Source organism: Perca flavescens, unplaced genomic scaffold (genome assembly GCF_004354835.1).
Source record: "Perca flavescens isolate YP-PL-M2 unplaced genomic scaffold, PFLA_1.0 EPR50_1.1_unplaced_scaf_56, whole genome shotgun sequence".
NCBI classification, from domain to species: Eukaryota; Metazoa; Chordata; class Actinopteri; order Perciformes; family Percidae; genus Perca; species Perca flavescens.
In genome coordinates, this window is record NW_021166709.1 from 18805 (window position 1) to 40623 (window position 21819).

The 21819-nt window shown below is 43.0% G+C and overlaps 1 long non-coding RNA gene, 4 other non-coding genes and 6 pseudogenes across 5 annotated transcripts; all 11 read right to left on the bottom strand.

Annotated features, from left to right (window-relative positions):
- Positions 1–43: 43 nt before the first annotated feature.
- LOC114552035 (uncharacterized) lies at positions 44–240 on the bottom strand (annotated as a pseudogene).
- Positions 241–1271: 1031 nt separating this feature from the next.
- Positions 1272–1468, bottom strand: LOC114552032 (uncharacterized; annotated as a pseudogene).
- A 1031-nt stretch (positions 1469–2499) lies between these two features.
- On the bottom strand, positions 2500–2696 carry LOC114552029 (uncharacterized; annotated as a pseudogene).
- A 1033-nt stretch (positions 2697–3729) lies between these two features.
- LOC114552030 (uncharacterized) lies at positions 3730–3926 on the bottom strand (annotated as a pseudogene).
- A 1032-nt stretch (positions 3927–4958) lies between these two features.
- Positions 4959–5155, bottom strand: LOC114552031 (uncharacterized; annotated as a pseudogene).
- Positions 5156–6915: 1760 nt separating this feature from the next.
- On the bottom strand, positions 6916–20457 carry LOC114552027 (uncharacterized). Its single transcript, XR_003692086.1, has 3 exons — positions 19944–20457; positions 18937–18939; positions 6916–6947 (listed from the first exon to the last, which is right to left on the bottom strand). It is a non-coding gene; the product is annotated as an uncharacterized LOC114552027 (long non-coding RNA).
- On the bottom strand, positions 7716–7922 carry LOC114552044 (small nucleolar RNA U3). Its single transcript, XR_003692095.1, has one exon. It is a non-coding gene; the product is annotated as a small nucleolar RNA U3 (small nucleolar RNA).
- Positions 13109–13315, bottom strand: LOC114552034 (small nucleolar RNA U3). The gene has a single exon (XR_003692089.1). It is a non-coding gene; the product is annotated as a small nucleolar RNA U3 (small nucleolar RNA).
- On the bottom strand, positions 15813–16019 carry LOC114552039 (small nucleolar RNA U3). The gene has a single exon (XR_003692092.1). It is a non-coding gene; the product is annotated as a small nucleolar RNA U3 (small nucleolar RNA).
- LOC114552041 (uncharacterized) lies at positions 17039–17219 on the bottom strand (annotated as a pseudogene).
- LOC114552038 (small nucleolar RNA U3) lies at positions 19900–20106 on the bottom strand. Its single transcript, XR_003692091.1, has one exon. It is a non-coding gene; the product is annotated as a small nucleolar RNA U3 (small nucleolar RNA).
- Positions 20458–21819: the final 1362 nt, after the last annotated feature.

Sequence of the window (21819 nt, forward strand, 5' to 3'; positions counted from 1 at the left end):
AAACAACTTTACTACTTAAATTTTGGTTTTAGACACAACAGGCTCCACTCAGTTCATGTTTCCTCCTTCAGAGTCTCTCTGACCAGTCTTCAACAGTGGAGAAGAAACAAATTCTTCCCACCAGTTTCCTGCTCTGAAGGAAACATCTCAACTCCTCATCGTGGGCAGTGAGACCAAACTCTTTAGAAACACATTTCTCAAGTCAACAACTAAAGAAATGATCCCTGAAAGTATAGTCTTGGTTTGTTCTGGATGTTTCTCAGGGTCTTATGTGTGGAGACGAGCACTTCTACTCCTGGTCAACTCCTGACACTCACTAAGACACTCCTCCTACACTCAGTAACAGATTCATTTATTTCCTTGTCAGAACATATTCCAAGTAAAAGAACTGTTTCTTTGGCATTTGGCTTGTATTTTCTGTTACTACAAGTTTAATGTCACGTGAGGCCAGACAGACGTGTAAACCCCCAAAACATTTTATATGAATCATTCGTCCCCTTCATTTAACTTTAATAAGTCAAAGTCTCCACGACACTCATTCACCATCAGGAGGAAAAGTGTCTTTGTTAAATTCAGGACTTCACCAGGAGTAAAAGCCCACCAATAGGAAGAGGCAACACCCCTGAGGGGATGAGAACTTTCTGTTAAACCAAAGAAAGAGCCATTCTACGGAGCTCCAAGGTGAAGTAGGATGGCCCACATTTATGTCATGTAATCCTTTTGCTTTACTCCTTGTATACAAGTTCTATTATTGTTCCAGCATTAATAAACCACCTTAAAGGAGAGAATTTGTTTGTCTTCTGTCATAACTGACCAACTGGACCGCTTCAAAGTGGTGATAAAATAAGAAGGGAAATGGCAAACGAAATAAAGCGGAAAGTACGTTTACTTAGAAATTAACCAAAAAACAGAGAGCAGAAACCATTTGGCTGCCTTCAGTTTTCCCATTAAACCCCTGCGGTCACGAGGAAGCTCCAGTCTAAATACAGGCAGATACAACACCTTCAAGGTTTCCCTACACTAAACAAAGGAAATGTCTTGTTCTTGGTCTGATGGACGGAAAAGGACCCAGCCTCAATGCTGAAACTTTAACCCCAATAAATTAGAAACTTCACATAGAATACTGTACAGTATTAACACAGACAATTCTGACATTTGCTCTGAAAACATCAGCTAAGCCAGAGTCAACCAAACTGCAAAAAGAAAGTAAGAAATTTTCCTATTTGGAAAACAACTTTACTACTTAAATTTTGGATTTAGAAACAACAAGCTCCACTCAGATCATGTTTCCTCCTTCAGAGTTCCTCTGACCAGTCTTCAACAGTGGAGAAGAAACAAAGTCTTCCCACCAGTTTCCTGCTCTGAAGGAAACATCTCAACTCTTCATCGTGGGCAGCGAGACCAAACTCTTTAGAAACACATTTCTCAAGTCAACAACTAAAGAAATGATCCCTGAAAGTATAGTCTTGGTTTCTTCTGGATGTTTCTCAGGGTCTTATGTGTGGAGACGAGCACTTCTACTCCTGGTCAACTCCTGACACTCACTAAGACAATCCTCCTACACTCAGTAACAGATTCATTTATTTCCTTGTCAGAACATATTCCAAGTAAAAGAACTGTTTCTTTGGCATTTGGCATCTATTTTCTGTTACTACAAGTTTAATGTCACGTGAGGCCAGACAGACGTGTAAACCCCCAAAACATTTTATATGAATCATTCGTCCCCTTCATTTAACTTTAATAAGTCAAAGTCTCCACGACACTCATTCACCATCAGGAGGAAAAGTGTCTTTGTTAAATTCAGGACTTCACCAGGAGTAAAAGCCCACCAATAGGAAGAGGCAACACCCCTGAGGGGGATGAGAACTTTCTGTTAAACCAAAGAAAGAGCCATTCTACGGAGCTCCAAGGTGAAGTAGGATGGCCCACATTTATGTCATGTAATCCTTTTGCTTTACTCCTTGTATACAAGTTCTATTATTGTTCCAGCATTAATAAACCACCTTAAAGGAGAGAAGTTGTTTGTCTTCTGTCATAACTGACCAACTGGACCGCTTCAAAGTGGTGATAAAATAAGAAGGAAATGGCAAACGAAATAAAGCGGAAAGTACGTTTACTTAGAAATTAACCAAAAAACAGAGAGCAGAAACCATTTGGCTGCCTTCAGTTTTCCCATTAAACCCCTGCGGTCACGAGGAAGCTCCAGTCTAAATACAGGCAGATACAACACCTTCAAGGTTTCCCTACACTAAACAAAGGAAATGTTATGTTCTTGGTCTGATGGACGGAAAAGGACCCAGCCTCAATGCTGAAACTTTAACCCCAATAAATTAGAAAATTCACATAGAATACTGTACAGTATTAACACAGACAATTCTGACATTTGCTCTGAAAACATCAGCTAAGCCAGAGTCAACCAAACTGCAAAAAGAAAGTAAGAAACTTTCCTATTTGGAAAACAACTTTACTACTTAAATTTTGGTTTTAGAAACAACAAGCTCCACTCAGATCATGTTTCCTCCTTCAGAGTTTCTCTGACCAGTCTTCAACAGTGGAGAAGAAACAAAGTCTTCCCACCAGTTTCCTGCTCTGAAGGAAACATCTCAACTCTTCATCGTGGGCAGCGAGACCAAACTCTTTAGAAACACATTTCTCAAGTCAACAACTAAAGAAATGATCCCTGAAAGTATAGTCTTGGTTTGTTCTGGATGTTTCTCAGGGTCTTATGTGTGGAGACGAGCACTTCTACTCCTGGTCAACTCCTGACACTCACTAAGACACTCCTCCTACACTCAGTAACAGATTCATTTATTTCCTTGTCAGAACATATTCCAAGTAAAAGAACTGTTTCTTTGGCATTTGGCTTGTATTTTCTGTTACTACAAGTTTAATGTCACGTGAGGCCAGACAGACGTGTAAACCCCCAAAACATTTTATATGAATCATTCGTCCCCTTCATTTAACTTTAATAAGTCAAAGTCTCCACGACACTCATTCACCATCAGGAGGAAAAGTGTCTTTGTTAAATTCAGGACTTCACCAGGAGTAAAAGCCCACCAATAGGAAGAGGCAACACCCCTGAGGGGGATGAGAACTTTCTGTTAAACCAAAGAAAGAGCCATTCTACGGAGCTCCAAGGTGAAGTAGGATGGCCCACATTTATGTCATGTAATCCTTTTGCTTTACTCCTTGTATACAAGTTCTATTATTGTTCCAGCATTAATAAACCAATTTAAAGGAGAGAAGTTGTTTGTCTTCTGTCATAACTGACCAACTGGACCGCTTCAAAGTGGTGATAAAATAAGAAGGGAAATGGCAAACGAAATAAAAGCGGAAAGTACGTTTACTTAGAAATTAACCAAAAACAGAGAGCAGAAACCATTTGGCTGCCTTCAGTTTTCCCATTAAACCCCTGCTGTCACGAGGAAGCTCCAGTCTAAACACAGGCAGATACAACACCTTCAAGGTTTCCCTACACTAAACAAAGGAAATGTTATGTACTTGGTCTGATGGATTTGAAAAGGACCCAGCCTCAATGCTGAAACTTTAACCCCAATAAATTAGAAAATTCACATAGAATACTGTACAGTATTAACACAGACAATTCTGACATTTGCTCTGAAAACATCAGCTAAGCCAGAGTCAACCAAACTGCAAAAAGAAAGTAAGAAACTTTCCTATTTGGAAAACAACTTTACTACTTAAATTTTGGTTTTAGAAACAACAAGCTCCACTCAGATCATGTTTCCTCCTTCAGAGTTTCTCTGACCAGTCTTCAACAGTGGAGAAGAAACAAAGTCTTCCCACCAGTTTCCTGCTCTGAAGGAAACATCTCAACTCTTCATCGTGGGCAGCGAGACCAAACTCTTTAGAAACACATTTCTCAAGTCAACAACTAAAGAAATGATCCCTGAAAGTATAGTCTTGGTTTGTTCTGGATGTTTCTCAGGGTCTTATGTGTGGAGACGAGCACTTCTACTCCTGGTCAACTCCTGACACTCACTAAGACAATCCTCCTACACTCAGTAACAGATTCATTTATTTCCTTGTCAGAACATATTCCAAGTAAAAGAACTGTTTCTTTGGCATTTGGCATCTATTTTCTGTTACTACAAGTTTAATGTCACGTGAGGCCAGACAGACGTGTAAACCCCCAAAACATTTTATATGAATCATTCGTCCCCTTCATTTAACTTTAATAAGTCAAAGTCTCCACGACACTCATTCACCATCAGGAGGAAAAGTGTCTTTGTTAAATTCAGGACTTCACCAGGAGTAAAAGCCCACCAATAGGAAGAGGCAACACCCCTGAGGGGGATGAGAACTTTCTGTTAAACCAAAGAAAGAGCCATTCTACAGAGCTCCAAGGTGAAGTAGGATGGCCCACATTTATGTCATGTAATCCTTTTGCTTTACTCCTTGTATACAAGTTCTATTATTGTTCCAGCATTAATAAACCACCTTAAAGGAGAGAAGTTGTTTGTCTTCTGTCATAACTGACCAACTGGACCGCTTCAAAGTGGTGATAAAATAAGAAGGAAATGGCAAACGAAAATAAAGCGGAAAAACGTTTTACTTACAAATTAACCAAAAAACAGAGAGCAGAAACCATTTGGCTGCCTTCAGTTTTCCCATTAAACCCCTGCGGTCACGAGGAAGCTCCAGTCTAAACACAGGCAGATACAACACCTTCAAGGTTTCCCTACACTAAACAAAGGAAATGTCTTGTTCTTGGTCTGATGGACGGAAAAGGACCCAGCCTCAATGCTGAAACTTTAACCCCAATAAATTAGAAACTTCACATAGAATACTGTACAGTATTAACACAGACAATTCTGACATTTGCTCTGAAAACATCAGCTAAGCCAGAGTCAACCAAACTGCAAAAAGAAAGTAAGAAACTTTCCTATTTGGAAAACAACTTTACTACTTAAATTTTGGTTTTAGAAACAACAAGCTCCACTCAGATCATGTTTCCTCCTTCAGAGTTTCTCTGACCAGTCTTCAACAGTGGAGAAGAAACAAAGTCTTCCCACCAGTTTCCTGCTCTGAAGGAAACATCTCAACTCTTCATCGTGGGCAGCGAGACCAAACTCTTTAGAAACACATTTCTCAAGTCAACAACTAAAGAAATGATCCCTGAAAGTATAGTCTTGGTTTGTTCTGGATGTTTCTCAGGGTCTTATGTGTGGAGACGAGCACTTCTACTCCTGTTCAACTCCTGACACTCACTAAGACAATCCTCCTACACTCAGTAACAGATTCATTTATTTCCTTGTCAGAACATATTCCAAGTAAAAGAACTGTTTCTTTGGCATTTGGCATCTATTTTCTGTTACTACAAGTTTAATGTCACGTGAGGCCAGACAGACGTGTAAACCCCCAAAACATTTTATATGAATCATTCGTCCCCTTCATTTAACTTTAATAAGTCAAAGTCTCCACGGCACTCATTCACCATCAGGAGGAAAAGTGCTTTGTTAAATTCAGGACTTCCCCAGAGGCCTGTACTACGAAACAAGATTTGGCGTTAACGAGGTAACCTCAGGTTCAGCCCAGGGTAGTCTGTATCACGACGGTGGATCACTTGTTACCGGGTTTAATCGCCGTGGTAACTCATGCTGAACACCTACCCTGGTCGGGAGCAGGTTATGGTGGAGATTAGAGATCAACCCGTCTAAAAGCGCCGCCTACTACTACTAATCAATGCTCGATTGATAACGGCGTCGCTGTTCTTAGAAGATCAGGAAGAGCTCGGTGCACGGAGAGAGAGAGAGAGAGAGAGGTGCGCTCATAAAAGTTAAAACATTTAGAGACCAACAACCCCGTTAACATGGGTGTTTTTATGAAATATAGCCTATATATTTTAATAGGAGGGAATTACATATCGGCTTCTTGAGCCGTATGTCACCAATGCTTTGTCGGTTTGAATTATGTTTTTATATTGTTTATTTGCTCTCACGATCACTTCCTACTGCCAGGGTTGCAACTGAAATAATAGGCTAAAGCAATGGCAGTTTATGGAAAGCACAAGTGTAATTATGGCCAGATGGTCCTGATTGATGGGGAAGTGATATTGGAGTTGTGATTTAAACATCTACAGCGTCGGCTATTCTCTTTTTTGCCAGCTTTCCTTCCTGTTTTAGGAAGCGGCGACTGTATTGCGTTTTGCCTGTAAAACCGTGTCTGTGTCCTTCATATTTATGTAGAATTATAATTTCCTCTTCATATATATAACGTGCGGCTCTGGTAGATGTTTGCCATTGTTTATGATGTGCAAACACCACCTCTTTTATGTGAACGCGCGCGTCTCTAGATTGGACAAACCTGGGTTGATTGAACTAGTTGATAACCACCTTCGTGACATCGGTTATCCGGGACCGCAGCTGTTAGGGTTAGTGAAGCCGGATTACTAAAAAGAAGTCCAGGACACGTTGATCTTGCTTCATAGTACAGGCCTTGGGAGAAAAAAGCCACCAATAGGAAGAGACAGCACCCCTCATGGGGATGAGAACTTTCTGTTAGACCAAAGAAAGGTCCATTCTACTGAGCTCCAGGGTGAAGTAGGATGGCCCACATTTGTGTCATGTAATCCTTTTGCTTTATTCCTTGTATACAAGTTCTATTATTATTCCAGCATTAATAAACCACCTTAAAGGAGAGAAGTTGTTTGTCTTCTGTCCTAACTGACCAACTGGACCGCTTCAAAGTGGTGATAAAATATGAGGGGAAATGGAAAAGGACCCGGCCTCAATACTAAAACTTTAAGCCCAATAAACTAGAAAGTTCACATGGAATACTGTACAGTATTAACACTGAGACAATTCTGACATTTGCTCAGAAATCATCAGCTGAGGAACTTTACTATTACGAAAGCAACTTTCCCAATAAAATCTTGGTTTCAGACACAACAAGCTCCACTCAGATCATGTTTCCTCCTTCAGAGTCTCTCTGAGAAACTCCAAAAAGTGGGCGGATCTCGGGCGCTGTTGCTATGATACCGGCGGGATAAATGAATCTTCCGACGCAAATCTAAAATGGGTTGGTCTGAAGTAGCTAGGTGTCGTTTGGGCGTAACGTGAAATAAACCAATCAGAGCGTCATCTCACATTCCCTTTAAGAGCAGGCGCTCTTGTTCCATGGCGGATTGCTATTATAACGGCGGATTTACCTGGCGCACGCCAGCAGGAGCTGTTCGGGATGCGGCAAAGTAATAAATGCGTCTTGACCGGGTGGCGATGTTGCTGCGGCATCTCGGGCGCATCTCCTAAATGGGAACTGCTGCGTCCGTGTAGATGAGAGAAGCAAAGTGTATGCGCGTTGTGCGTGCTACATTATGGCTTTAGTGCAACAGCGTGCTGAATGATTGTTATTGGTCTTTTGCACACACAGGTCAGTTCGAAACCGCAAACAGTTCACACTGGAATCTGATATCGGCCACATTTTAAAAAGGTAACGTCAACAGCCAAACAAAAAAAAAATCAGATCTGAGCAAAAAATCCAAACTAAGCATTAAGACTTGCGGTGTGAATGTAGCCTAAGAACCTAAACACAATCTACTTGTTGTTCTTGTGTGAAAAGAGAACCAAAGTGAGAAACATTTAAAACCAAAAATTTGAAGAAACATAGAATTTTAGAGCATGCAAATTTCAAATTTGTTTTGCTAGAAAACGACAGTTCAAGATACCTGGGTTCAAATAGATTTCACAACAAGCCACACTCAGATCATGTTTCCTCCTTCACAGTCTCTCTGAGAAACTCTGAACAGTCTTCAACAGTGGAGAAGAAACAAAATCTTCCCACCAGTTTCCTGCTCTGAAGGAAACATCTCAACTCTTCATCGTGGGCAGCGAGACCAAACTCTTTAGAAACACATTTCTCAAGTCCACAACTAAAGAAATGATCCCTGAAAGTATAGTCTTGGTTTGTTCTGGATGTTTCTCAGGGTCTTATGTGTGGAGACGAGCACTTCTACTCCTGGTCAACTCCTGACACTCACTAAGACACTCCTCCTACACTCACAGCGTCATCAGAGACAGACAGGCTGACAGCAGCATTAACACTACGAGCACTATTTTAACAATCTGAAACGCAAGTATCAAACGTGAAACGCAAGTAGCTTTGTGGGCCGATCTCGGGCACTGTTGCTATGATAATGGCGGGATGAATGACTCTTCCGACGCAAATCTGAAATGGGTTGGTCTGAAGTAGCCAAGCATGCGCCCCTAAAATAGCATCTGAATAATGCGCCACTGACTTTAGACCAGGTTTTTCCTGGTCTGTGGCGGAATTGTTTTCTCCATCCATCCATCCATCTTCGTCCGCTTATCCGGTGTCGGGTCGCGGGGGGAGCAGCTCCAGCAGGGGACCCCAAACTTCCCTTTCCCGAGCAACATTAACCAGCTCCGACTGGGGGATCCCGAGGCGTTCCCAGGCCAGGTTGGAGATATAATCCCTCCACCTAGTCCTGGGTCTTCCCCGAGGCCTCCTCCCAGCTGGACGTGCCTGGAACACCTCCCTAGGGAGGCGCCCAGGGGGCATCCTTACCAGATGCCCGAACCACCTCAACTGGCTCCTTTCGACGCGAAGGAGCAGCGGCTCTACTCCGAGCTCCTCACGGATGACTGAGCTTCTCACCCTATGTCTAAGGGAGACGCCAGCCACCCTCCTGAGGAAACCCATTTTGGCCGCTTGTACCTTGGATCTCGTTCTTTCGGTCATGACCCAGCCTTCATGACCATAGGTGAGGGTAGGAATGAAAACTGACCAGTAGATCAAGAGCTTTGCCTTCTGGCTCAGCTCTCTTTTCGTCTAACGGTGCGATAGATTGAATGTAATACCGCACCCGCTGCGATTCTCCTCCGACCAATCTCCCGCTCCATTGTCCCCTCACTCGCGAACAAAATCCCAAGGTACTTGAACTCCTTCACTTGGGGTAAGGACTCATTCCCTACCTGGAGAAGGCATTCCATCGGTTTCCTGCTGAGAACCATGGCCTCCGATTTAGAGGTGCTGATCCTCGTCCCAACCGCTTCACACTCGGCTGCGAACCGATCCAGTGAGTGCTGAAGGTCACAGGCCGATGATGCCATCAGGACCACATCATCTGCAAAGAGCAGCGATGAGATCCCCAGCCCACCGAACTGCAACCCCTCCCCACCCCGACTACGCCTCGATATCCTGTCCATAAATATTACAAACAGGATTGGTGACAAAGCGCCAGCCCTGGCGGAGGCCAACCCTCACCTGAAACGAGTCCGACTTACTGCCGAGAACCCGGACACAGCTCTCACTTTGGTCGTACAGAGATTGGATGGCCCTGAGTAGAGACCCCCTCACCCCATACTCCCGCAGCACCTCCCACAGTATCTCCCGGGGGACCCGGTCATACGCCTTCTCCAAATCTACAAAACACATGTAGACCGGTTGGGCATACTCCCAGGCTCCCTCCAGGATCCTTGCGAGAGTGAAGAGGTGGTCCGTTGTTCCACGACCAGGACGGAATCCGCATTGTTCCTCCTCAACCCGAGGTTCGACTATCGGCCGAACCCTCCTTTCCAGCACCTTGGAGTAGACTTTACCAGGGAGGCTGAGAAGTGTGATACCCTGTAATTGGCACACCCCTCTGGTCCCCCTTTTTAAAAAGGGGAACCACCACCCCAGTCTGCCACTCCTTTGGCACTGTTCCAGACTTCCACGCAATGTTGAAGAGTCGTGTCAACCAGGACAGCCCCTCCACATCCAGAGCCTTGAGCATTTCTGGACGGATCTCATCAATCCCCGGGGCTTTGCCACTGTGGAGTTGTTTGACTACATCAGTGACTTCCGCCTGGGAAATCAACGACAATCCCCCGTTATCCTCCAGCTCTGCCTCTAACATAGAGGGCGTATTAGTCGGATTCAGGAGTTCCTCAAAGTGCTCCTTCCACCGCCCTATTACCTCCTCAGTTGAGGTCAACAGTGTCCCATCCTTACTGTACACAGCTTGGATGGTTCCCCGCTTCCCCCTCCTGAGGTGGCGAACAGTTTTCCAGAAGCACTTTGGTGCCGACCAAAAGTCCTTCTCCATGTCTTCTCCAAACTTCTCCCACAACCGCTGCTTTGCCTCTTTCACGGCAGAGGCTGCAGCCCTTCGTGCCCTTCGGTACGCTGCTACTGACTCCGGAGTCCTCTGGGATAACATATCCCGGAAAGACTCCTTCTTCAGTCGGACGGCTTCCCTGACCACCGGTGTCCACCATGGTGTTCGTGGGTTACCGCCCCTTGAGGCACCTAAGACCCTAAGACCACAGCTCCTCGCCGCAGCTTCAGCAATGGAAACTTTGAACATTGTCCACTCGGGTTCAATGCCCCCAGCCTCCACAGGGATGCACGAAAAAGCTCCGCCCGGAGGTGTGAGTTGAAAATCTGTCGGACAGGGGCCTCCTCCAGACGTTCCCAATTTACCCGCACTACACGTTTGGGCTTACCAGGTCTGTCCAGAGTCTTCCCCCACCCCCTGACCCAACTCACCACCAGATGGTGATCGGTTGACAGCTCTGCCCCTCTCTTCACCCGAGTGTCCAAAACATACGTCCTCAGATCAGATGAAACGATTATAAAATCGATCATTGACCTTTTGGCCTAGGGTGCTCTGGTACCAGGTACACTTATGAGCATCCCTATGTTCGAACATGGTGTTCGTTATAGACAATCCATGACTAGCACAGAAATCCAACAACAAACAACCACTCTGCTTTAGATCAGGGAGGCCGTTCCTTCCAATCACGCCTCTCCAGGTGTCTCCATCATCACTGAAACTGCAAAATAGCACCAGGGAATGTTTGCGCCTGAACACGCCTCTTCTTTTCGCTGTACCGCCCCCGGGAGCGCAAATACATTCCCTAATTCATCAACGTGCGTCTGTGGAGGGAAAAGTCCGCTGTAGGTTGGGTGCGAAATAGGAATGAAACATGCATCGGTGTACAGAGGCAATTGCGCTGAGTGCAAGATAGGACCCTATGGCTGCATCTCATAACCCGTTTGTGATTAGAGTGCGGGAGGCGGGTATGGCTGCATCCTGGAGCGTCTCATGTCAAGCCGTCCCGTCTCATGCCGAGGCACGTCCAACGGTAAGTTCAGAGGGTCAAAAATATGAAATCGAATTATTTTCCAGCTGGAGATACGGGTAAGTTCATGGGCGTCAGTTTGGTTTGAAATGTGCTGGGGACAGAGACGCAGATTTGGAAGTACATTTCCAGAAGTGCTGGGTACAATGACGCATTATTTATTTGTTTCTCTTTCGCGCAGGTCATGTTTGAAAGATGCTGTCCTGTAGCTAACTAATGAATAAAAATGTGGTTTAATGTATGTAAACAATGATCAATGATTACCAAATTTCTCTTTTATATTGCTTCTCATAACCACTGAAAACTGTCAAAAAAATCAAACCCAAAGCCCAATTATTATGGACGTTATCTGACATCTGACGCGTTTCTGCTTCACATTTTCAGCAGGGCATCAGTGGTTATGAGGAGCAATATGACAGAGAAATTTGGTAATCATTGATCATTTTGGGTAGGCTACAAGCTTTTTCCTCGCCATATTATATGCCATATATTTCGGTTTAGTTCTTTTGACAGGCTTAAGTGTTCAGTATAAGATATGGCCATGAGAAATTTGGTGATCATTGATCGTTGTTGAGGTACATTAAACCACATTAAGCTTTTTCACGTTAAGCAGAATGTCCCGACAGGCAGTGTTGCTCAGCAGCAGAGCGGCTGTGTCTGTGCCTGCCCTGTGGCGATAGAGATTGTTGTGAATTTCTTGGCATCTTTTGCTCAAGAATTATATGTGTTATGGACTCTTTTTTTTTTTTTAAACTAAATTGAGCTAAAGATTTTCAAAAAAGTGGTGGGTACAAAATGACTCATGACGAAATCTGGTATAGGTACGCGTAACCACCGTCCCCACCGTCCCCACCGAAATCGACGCCATATGGCGTAAGTTCGTGACCACGTTTGTTGCAATCAATTGAGACATTTTTAAACTGTTAAAGTAACAATTTTAGCCATACATATAGTTTGCTGATTTCTGGATGTTATTGTTGTGTCCCTGATGTTAACGTACATTTGATGAAACCTGCATCAGCGTTGGTTTGTTAGCAAATTAGCTAACGTTACTGAGGTATATTAACATCCTACTTTATTCTGATCATTCTATAACTTGTATTTAGGCCATATCTGAACTATCTATATGTAGCTAGAAGTGATGAACTTTAGCCTACTTTCAGAAGACACCTCTCTGGAAAACATCTGTCATGCTTATCAGTGGGGCCTCGAGACAAGGCCAGTTGGCTTGTAGCCATTGGTCAAAGTATTGTTCCTCCCCATCTATGTTACATATGTTATAGAATATATACCTTGTTCGAACAAAGAAAGCCAGAGTGACCATCAGAGAATTGGGAAAACAGGTCCTCTCCGAGCTCTGCAGGGCTTGTACATGATGCTGATTTCTTGGATGTGAATAAACCTTTATAATCAAGAAACAGTGTCGGCGGATTCCTCTCCACGTAGCATTACACCATCGCTACATACGACACCACATTATAGAGCAATTTATGGTTGCAGACTCTGCAACCATTTGATTGCAACCATGTGATTTTCCTTAAGGTACACATCAGTGTCTTTAAAAAAAATAAAGTATTAAAATAGTAAAGTATTTTAAAGTATGTCATTCCAGAAGCAAGCTTTTATTTTGAAAAGTAGAAGCTCGGGGTCGGCACCAGGCGGGATGGCATGACATGGGATGCTCCAGGCTGCAGCCATACAGTCTTGGAGGGCGGATCAGGCCGCATTTTTCTGTCCGAGTTTGGCCGGCACCTAAAAGAGCAGTAACCAAACCCAGCCCGAGCCCAACATTAAGATATTTATGTCTGAACCCGACTCGAGCCCAAAACAGTTAAAATCAAATTTTTTTCCTCATACTAATGACACATGTATCTTTGTTTGTGAGGAAAGCCTGTTTTATTAAGCAACTTATTAAGCACATTTACAACTTGTGTTGGTAGAAAACTAAAGTTCAACAACTACATTAGTTCAAAATTAGTTTTTACAGCTACACAGCAAGCTCCACTCAGATCATGTATCCTCCTTCAGAGTCTCTCTGAGAAACTTTGAACAGTCTTCAACAGTGGAGAAAAAACAAAGTCTTCCCACCACTTTCCTGCTCTGAAAGAAACATCTCAACTCTTCATTGTGGGCAGCGAGACCAAACTCTTTAGAAAGACATTTCTCAAGTCCACAACTAAAGAAATGATCCCTGAAAGTATAGTCTTGGTTTGTTCTGAATGTTTCTCAGGGTCTTATGTGTGGAGACGAGCACTTCTACTCCTGGTCAACTCCTGACACTCACTAAGACACTCCTACTACTCTCAGTAACAGATTCATTTATTTCCTTGTCAGAACATATTCCAAGTAAAAGAGCTTTTTCTTTGGCATTTGGCATCTATTTTCTGTTACTACAGGTTTAATGTCAGGTTCAGCCCAGAGTTTTCTGTATCACGACAGTGGATCACTTGTTACCGGATTCAATCGCCGTGGTAACTCATGCTGAACACCTACCCTGGTCGGGAGCAGGTTATGTTGGAGATTAGAGATCAACCGGTGTAAAAGCATCGCCTGCTGACCAATCAATACTTAGAAGATCAGGCGTAGCTCGGTGCGCGGAGAGAGAGAGGTGGGCTCATAAAAGTTAAAACATTTAGAGACCGACAACCCCGTTTACATTCCCTGATGGGTATCTTTATGAAAGATATAGATGTTCAGCGCAGGGAATTACGTTTGTCGGCTTGTTGAGCCGTGTGTTGCCAATGCGCACATCGGTTTGAATTATGTTTTTATATTGTTTATTTTCTCTGACGATCGCTTACCACTGCCAGGGTTGCAACTGAAATAATAGGCTAAAGCAACGGCAGTTTATGGAAAGCACAAGTGTAATTATGGCCAGATCTTGTGCCTGACTGATGGGGAAGTGATATTTATGAGAGTTGTGATTTACGCATTTACAGCGTCGGCTTTCTTTGCCAGCTCTCCTTCCTGTTTTAGGAAGCAGCGACTGTATTGCGTTTTGCCTGTAAAACCGTGTCTGTGTTCTTCATATTTATGTAGAATTATAGTTTGCTCTTCTTATATAAAATATGAGACTCTGGTAGATGTTTGCCATTGGTTATGATGTGCAAACACCACCTCTTTTATGTGAACGCTCGTATCGCTGGATTGGGAAACCCTGGGTTGATTGAACTAGTTGATAACCAGCGTCGTGACACAGCTTATGCGGGACCGTGGTTGTTAGGTTAGGTGAAGACAGGTAACTGAAAGAAGTCCGGGACATGTTGATCTGGATTGGTAGTACAGGCCTTGGAAGTAAAAGCCCACCAATAGGAAGAGACAACACCCCTGCGGGGGATGAGAACTTTCTGTTAAACCAAAGAAAGGGTCCATTCTACTGAGCTCCAGGGTGAAGTAGGATGGCCTACATTTATGTCATGTTATCCTTTTGCTTTATTCTTTGTATACAAGTTCTATTATTATTCCAGGATTAATAAACCACCTTAAAGGAGAGAAGTTGTTTGTCTTCTGTCCTAACTGACCAACTGGACCAAGGGCAGATATCAGTTAATCAACCATAATGTGAGGACCTTAGTTTAAAGTCTTGTTCTTTAAACAATACACACAGTCCACTTGGACCACATCTTCCAACAGTGGAGAAGTAGAAAAGACTTTTAGAAAGATAAGACCTCCTTTCCTCTGAAGCGTCCTCGTGAAGTGTCAGCTGTATGACCAGAGTTGGCATCGTTCAGCTGCATGGCTTCCAGAAAGCAAAATTACGAATCCCACTATGGTCACGCCAAGACCCATTGGCGTGGTCATCGGTTGGGGTTAGGAATTTAACCTCGAGTGGTTAAGGTTAGGATAGCCGATTGGTCAGGGGATAGGACCTGAACAAATCAGGTTACGTTACCTTGCGTAAGCATGGACGCCTATCCAATAGTAGTTATTGAAGGGCGGGTCTTGGCGTGGCCATAGTGGGGAAAACAAAATATTGCTTTCAGGAAGGCTGCTCTGGTGCATCCTAGCTCCTCGGGGTAGAAATAAGGGCTTTGAGACGGCCTTCATGAAGGAGGGCCAGAACATCTTCCGGTTCCACAGAGGAGCAGGAGCTATCGAAAGAGAGAAGTGAGATGCACCTAAGGTCAAAAGACTGGCTTCTTCAAAGCCCCATGCACCATCTCCCTAACTTTAGTTCAACACCGTGCTGCGTCTGATGTCATTGTTATTGGTCTTCTGCACACACGGGTCAGTTCAAAACCGCAAACAGTTCACACTGGTATCTGATATAAGCCACATTTTAAAAAAGTAACTTCAACAGCCAATCAAAAAAAATCTGATCTGAGCAAAAAATCCAAACTAAGCATTAAGACTTGCGGTGTGAACGTAGCCTAACAACCTAAATACAATCTACTTGTTGCTCTTCTGTGAAAAGAGAATCAAAGTGAGAAACATTTCAAATCAAAACACAAGCCTGGAAGCCACCATCACTTTCTAAATGAACGTCAATAAATTGAATTTTTCTTCTAATTAACAACTTCTTCTTAAACTGTGGTTCAGTTGTGGATGCTATTCTTCTAACTCCGTATTTAGAATGCATCATACTGTAACAATTTGAAAAAACTTGGAATTGTAGAGCATGTAGATTTAAAATTTATTTTGCTAGAAAACTGTAGCTTGAGACTTACACAATTGAAATGTTAGTTTTACAGCTATACAACAAGCTCCACTCAGATTATGTTTCCTCCTTCAAAAGGTCTCTGAGAAACTCTGAACAGTCTTCAACAGTGGAGAACAACCAAAGTCTTCCCACCAGTTTCCTGCTCTGAAGGAAACATCTCAACTCTTCATCGTGGGCAGTGAGACCAAACTCTTTAGAAACACATTTCGCAAGTCAACAACTAAAGAAATGATCCCTGAAAGTATAGTCTTGGTTTGTTCTGGATGTTTCTCAGGGTCTTATGTGTGGAGACGAGCACTTCTACTCCTGGTCAACTCCTGACACTCACTAAGACACTCCTCCTACTCTCAGTAACAGATTCATTTATTTCCTTGTCAGAACATATTCCAAGTAAAAGAACTGTTTCTTTGGCATTTGGCATCTATTTTCTGTTACTACAGGTTTTATGTCACGTGAGGCCAGACAGACGTTTAAACCCCCAAAACATTTTATATGAATCATTTGTCCCCTTCATTTAACTTTAATAAGTCAAAGTCTCCACGGCACTCATTCACCATCAGGAGGAAAAGTGTCTTTGTTAAATTCAGGACTTCACCAGGAGTAAAAGCCCACCAATAGGAAGAGGCAACACCCCTGAGGGGGATGAGAACTTTCTGTTAAACCAAAGAGCTATTCTACGGAGCTCTAGGGTGAAGTAGGATGGCCCACATTTATGTCATGTAATCCTTTTGCTTTACTCCTTGTATACAAGTTATATTATTGTTCCAGCATTAATAAACCACCTTAAAGGAGACAAGTTGTTTGTCTTCTGTCATAACTGAACAACTGGACCGCTTCAAAGTGGTGATAAAATAAGAAGGGAAATGGCAAACGAAATGAAGCGGAAAGTACGTTTACTTACAAATTAACCAAAAGACAGAGCAGAGACCATTTGGCTGCCTTCAGTTTTCCCATTAAACCCCTGCTGTCACGAGGAAGCTCCAGTCTAAATACAGACAGATACAACACCTTCAAGGTTTCCCTACACTACACAAAGGAAATGTCATGTTCTTGGTCTGATGGACGGAAAAGGACCCGGCCTCAATGCTGAAACTTTAACCCCAATAAATTAGAAACTTCACATAGAATACTGTACAGTATTAACACAGACAATTGCTCTGAAAACATCAGCTGAGCCGGAGTCAACCAAACTGCAAAAAAAGAAAGTAAGAAACTATCCTATTTGGAAAACAACTTTACTGCTTAAATTTTGGTTTTAGACACAACAGGCTCCACTCAGATCATGTTTTCTCAACAGTCTTCAAAAGTGGAGAAAACACCAAGTCTTCCCACCAGTCTCCTGCTCTGAAGGAACCTTCTCAACTCTTCATCGTGGGCAGTAAGACCAAACTCCTTAGAAACACATTTCTCAGGTCAACAACTAAAGAAATGATCCCTGAAAGTATAGTCTTGGTTTGTTCTGGATGTTTCTCAGGGCCTTATGTGTGGAGACGAGCACTTCTACTCCTGGTCAACTCCTGACACTCACTAAGACACTCCTACTCTCAGTGACATATTCATTTAGGGATCTTTCGGTATTTATGGAATGGACCACCGGAGAAAAATATGGGAGGGTCATGTGTTTTTATTCTTTGCTGATGGGAGGGTCATTCAATTTTTATTTGGTCTACAGGAGAGGGTCTCCCAACTTTTGTATTCATGAGAAGAGCAAAATTTCAAAGTGCCTCGTTTGGTGCATATTTATCCATGTAGCTCCATGTAGCTCTCTCAGTCTCGGCCCCTATCGCTAGCAGATGGGTCCCTCCCTATTTAGTCAGTCAGACCTGTAGCTTAGAGACTGTGGGATTTCCCAAACTGAATAACTTCCACTTGCACATATAAACACAAAACTGCTTTACTAGTGGTGTAACTGTTGTCTGCTGAAAAAATGATTGTATTCATTAGCACGATTGCTGTACTGTTTCGTTCAAAAACATCCAAAACACCGTACTAGAACATAGCTGACCAGACGCAAGCTTTTATTTTGAAAAGCCAAAACCTGCGCCGCAGATAGCACCAGCCGGCAGCCGAGAACAGAGAACACTACTGCAGACAAAGACGCAGAAAGACATGCTTGTTTCCAGGGCATGAAGTTAACTTTTTTGACCACCAGGCAGGTGGATTTTTTACCAGCCAGTTTTTTTTTTTTTGCCTCATAAAGGGTGAAAAACAGGACTTGCTGTGTCTCTAGGATCCTGTCCTGTCCTATTCATGGTAGCCTTCTAATGGACATTGTGCCATCATCACGTGCTGTAGTAGGGGGTCCCGCCTTGATAATACTGCATAGGGGTCCGGTGTTGGCTCGTTATGCCACTGCATATAAGAGATGAGAGGACTGACAAAATCAGGAGTAGCCTACGCGTACCACAACAACAAAAACACTGGTGAATGTGAACCATAACACATGAGTTGTTGCAAAAAAGTTGCAACTTTTTTTGTATAGTTCTTAAAAATAAAAAAATAAATTAAAAAGGAAACTTGTTTTGGGAAGAATAATAATTAGTACTATTAATTAATTACTCTGGGCTAGGAACCTTACCAAAAAGGCTCAGGATGATGATGTTGGTATAATATGAAAACTGCTGGTGGATTTAAGACACACTGTACGTTTTGTTGGTAAATGTGAGATGTTCGAGTCACACACGTCTCGTCTTCATAACATAAACAAGGAAATTAATTTGACCCGTTCTCCCTCCCGCTTGGTCAGTGGCTGCACGATAGGGAGCCCCGGCTGTCAATCAATGTCTTCTAGTGATGTGGGCCCCTGATTGGACCAGGCCCGTAAGCAACCGCGTACCCTGCTAAACCATAGTTACGCATCTGAATCACTCAATTCTCATTGCCTACCCGCCAAAGTGGCAGGTAGATTGACAGCGTTACCCGCCAATTGCAAAATTCACCCCAATTTGGCGGGTGGGCGGGTGTTAATTTCATGGTTCTTTCGGGGTATGATTGTAAAGATTTACAAAGAATATGTTTACCGCATGTACTCTCTAACTGGGACGTTTTGGGACTGATTGGTCGGATTGCTGTAGACACAGTCCACATGGCGATACACTGTTGAGAACAAATTACATGTATCCAGCTAATTTAAATAGCTCACATTACTGTAATGTGTGAACAGTTAACTTCCTTTAAAGGTGCCCTGCCATACAAAACCATTTTTTGAAATATGTTAGGTCCATATGTGTTTGTGTTATGTAGTGAATGTGAAAATGAACTGCTACCTCCTCTGTCAGCTCTAGCCACTGGAAAGAAATAAGCAGAGAAATCAGACCAATTACAAAAGCTGGTCAGTCTGACATCATGTTGCCTGAGCTCATTACTATTCATGAGCTTGCCCAGTTGGGCTGGTTAAAGGATGCTGATAGCCAGGCTCTCATTGGCTAGCTGTTAACCAATCAGATTCAAACAGCTTAGCTTGTTGAATATTAATGAGAACTGCACGGCAGAAATTGAGTTGAGTCTCCCTGCCGGCTTTTTATAGCACGCTACATTGGCTTGAAACAAGGTAACCAAGGAATTTTTTCCACAAAAAATGTTACAGAGTCCATGCTAGAACTTCAGACATCACCACAAAGTAATAATACGTGTGGCGGGGCACCTTTAACATTGTATGTGACGTTTTCTGAGTTTAGCGCCACCCAAGACGATTGTGATTGGTTTAAAGAAATGCAAACAACCTTGAGCGTTTTTTTTTCTCCTATCACAGAATCCATCTGTGGTGTAGGCAGGCCTTACTCCACAGCGCCGTGGAGAAAGGTCCGGCAATGCAAGATCAGGTTGTGGTCTCAAGCCTCAATGCTCTGAGAAATGTGAACACTAGAGATGTTATTAGCAAACAGAACTGTACTGTAACAGTCAGGCTCAAACTTTCATCAGCACCAACAACAACTGGAACAGTTACCACATCAACACATGAAATAATACAGAAATACCAGGAAACGTTCCTGCTGGTAACCAGATGTTAAGAAGTATTTCATTGTGATTGACAGCTTCCTGCACAATTAATTTTTCGTTATTTAAAAGACATTGCAAAGTCAGAGCTCAAAAAATTCTGTAATTTAGAAAAAAGTCTTGCAACTAGAAAGCTTTACTCAGATCACATTTCCTCCTTCAGAGTCTCTATGAGAAACTCTGACCAGTCTTCAACAGTGGAGAAGAAACAAAGTCTTCCCACCAGTTTCCTGCTCTGAAGGAAACATCTCAACTCTTCATTGTGGGCAGCAAGACCAAACTCTTTAGAAACACATTTCTCAAGTCAACAACTAAAGAAATAATCCCTGAAAGTATAGTCTTGGTTTGTTCTGGATGTTTCTCAGGGTCTTATGTGTGGAGACGAGCACTTCTACTCCTGGTCAACTCCTGACACTCACTAAGACAATCCTCCTACACTCAGTAACAGATTAATTTATTTCCTTGTCAGAACATATTCCAAGTAAAAGAACTGTTTCTTTGGCATTTGGCATCTATTTTCTGTTACTACAAGTTTAATGTCACGTGAGGCCAGACAGACGTGTAAACCCCCAAAACATTTTATATGAATCATTCGTCCCCTTCATTTAACTTTAATAAGTCAAAGTCTCCACGGCACTCATTCACCATCAGGAGGAAAAGTGCTTTGTTAAATTCAGGACTTCCCCAGAGGCCTGTACTACGAAACAAGATTTGGCGTTAACGAGGTAACCTCAGGTTCAGCCCAGGGTAGTCTGTATCACGACGGTGGATCACTTGTTCCCGGGTTTAATCGCCGTGGTAACTCATGCTGAACACCTACCCTGGTCGGGAGCAGGTTATGGTGGAGATTAGAGATCAACCCGTCTAAAAGCACCGCCTACTACTACTAATCAATGCTCGATTGATAACGGCGTCGCTGTTCTTAGAAGATCAGGAAGAGCTCGGTGCGGAGAGAGAGAGAGAGAGAGAGAGAGAGGTGTGCTCATAAAAGTTAAAACATTTAGAGACCAACAACCCCGTTAACATGGGTGTTTTTATGAAATATAGCCTATATATTTTAATAGGAGGGAATTACATATCGGCTTCTTGAGCCGTGTGTCACCAATCTTTGTCGGTTTGAATTATGTTTTTATATTGTTTATTTGCTCTCACGATCACTTCCTACTGCCAGGGTTGCAACTGAAATAATAGGCTAAAGCAATGGCAGTTTATGGAAAGCACAAGTGTAATTATGGCCAGATGGTCCTGATTGATGGGAAGTGATATTGGAGTTGTGATTTAAACATCTACAGCGTCGGCTATTCTTTTTTTGCCAGCTTTCCTTCCTGTTTTAGGAAGCGCCCGACTGTATTATTTTTTGCCTGTAAAACCGTGTCTGTGTCCTTCATATTTATGTAGAATTATAATTTGCTCTTCTTATATATAAAGTGCGGCTCTGGTAGATGTTTGCCATTGTTTATGATGTGCAAACACCACCTCTTTATCTTGACAGCGTCTCTAGATTGGACAAACCTGGGTTGATTGAACTAGTTGATAACCACCTTCGTGACATCGGTTATCCGGGACCGCAGTTGTTAGGGTTAGTGAAGCGGATTACTAAAAGAAGTCCAGGACATGTTGATCTTGCTTCATAGTACAGGCCTTGGGAGAAAAAGCCCACCAATAGGAAGAGACAGCACCCCTCGGGATGATGAGAACTTTCTGTTAGACCAAAGAAAGGGTCCATTCACTGAGGCTCCAGGGTGAAGTAGGATGGCCCACATTTGTGTCATGTAATGTAATAAGAAAGTAAGGAACTTTACTATTAAAAAGCAACTTTCCCAATAAAATCTTGGTTTCCAGACACAACAAGCTCCACTCAGATCATGTTTCCTCCTTCAGAGTCTCTCTGAGAAACTCCGAAAAGTGGGCGGATCTCGGGCGCTGTTGCTATGATACCGGCGGGATAAATGACTCTTCCGGCGCGAAATCTAAATGGGTTGGTCTGAAGTAGCTAGGTGTCGTTTAGGCGTAACGTGAAATAAACCAATCAGGCGTCATCTCACATTCCCTTTA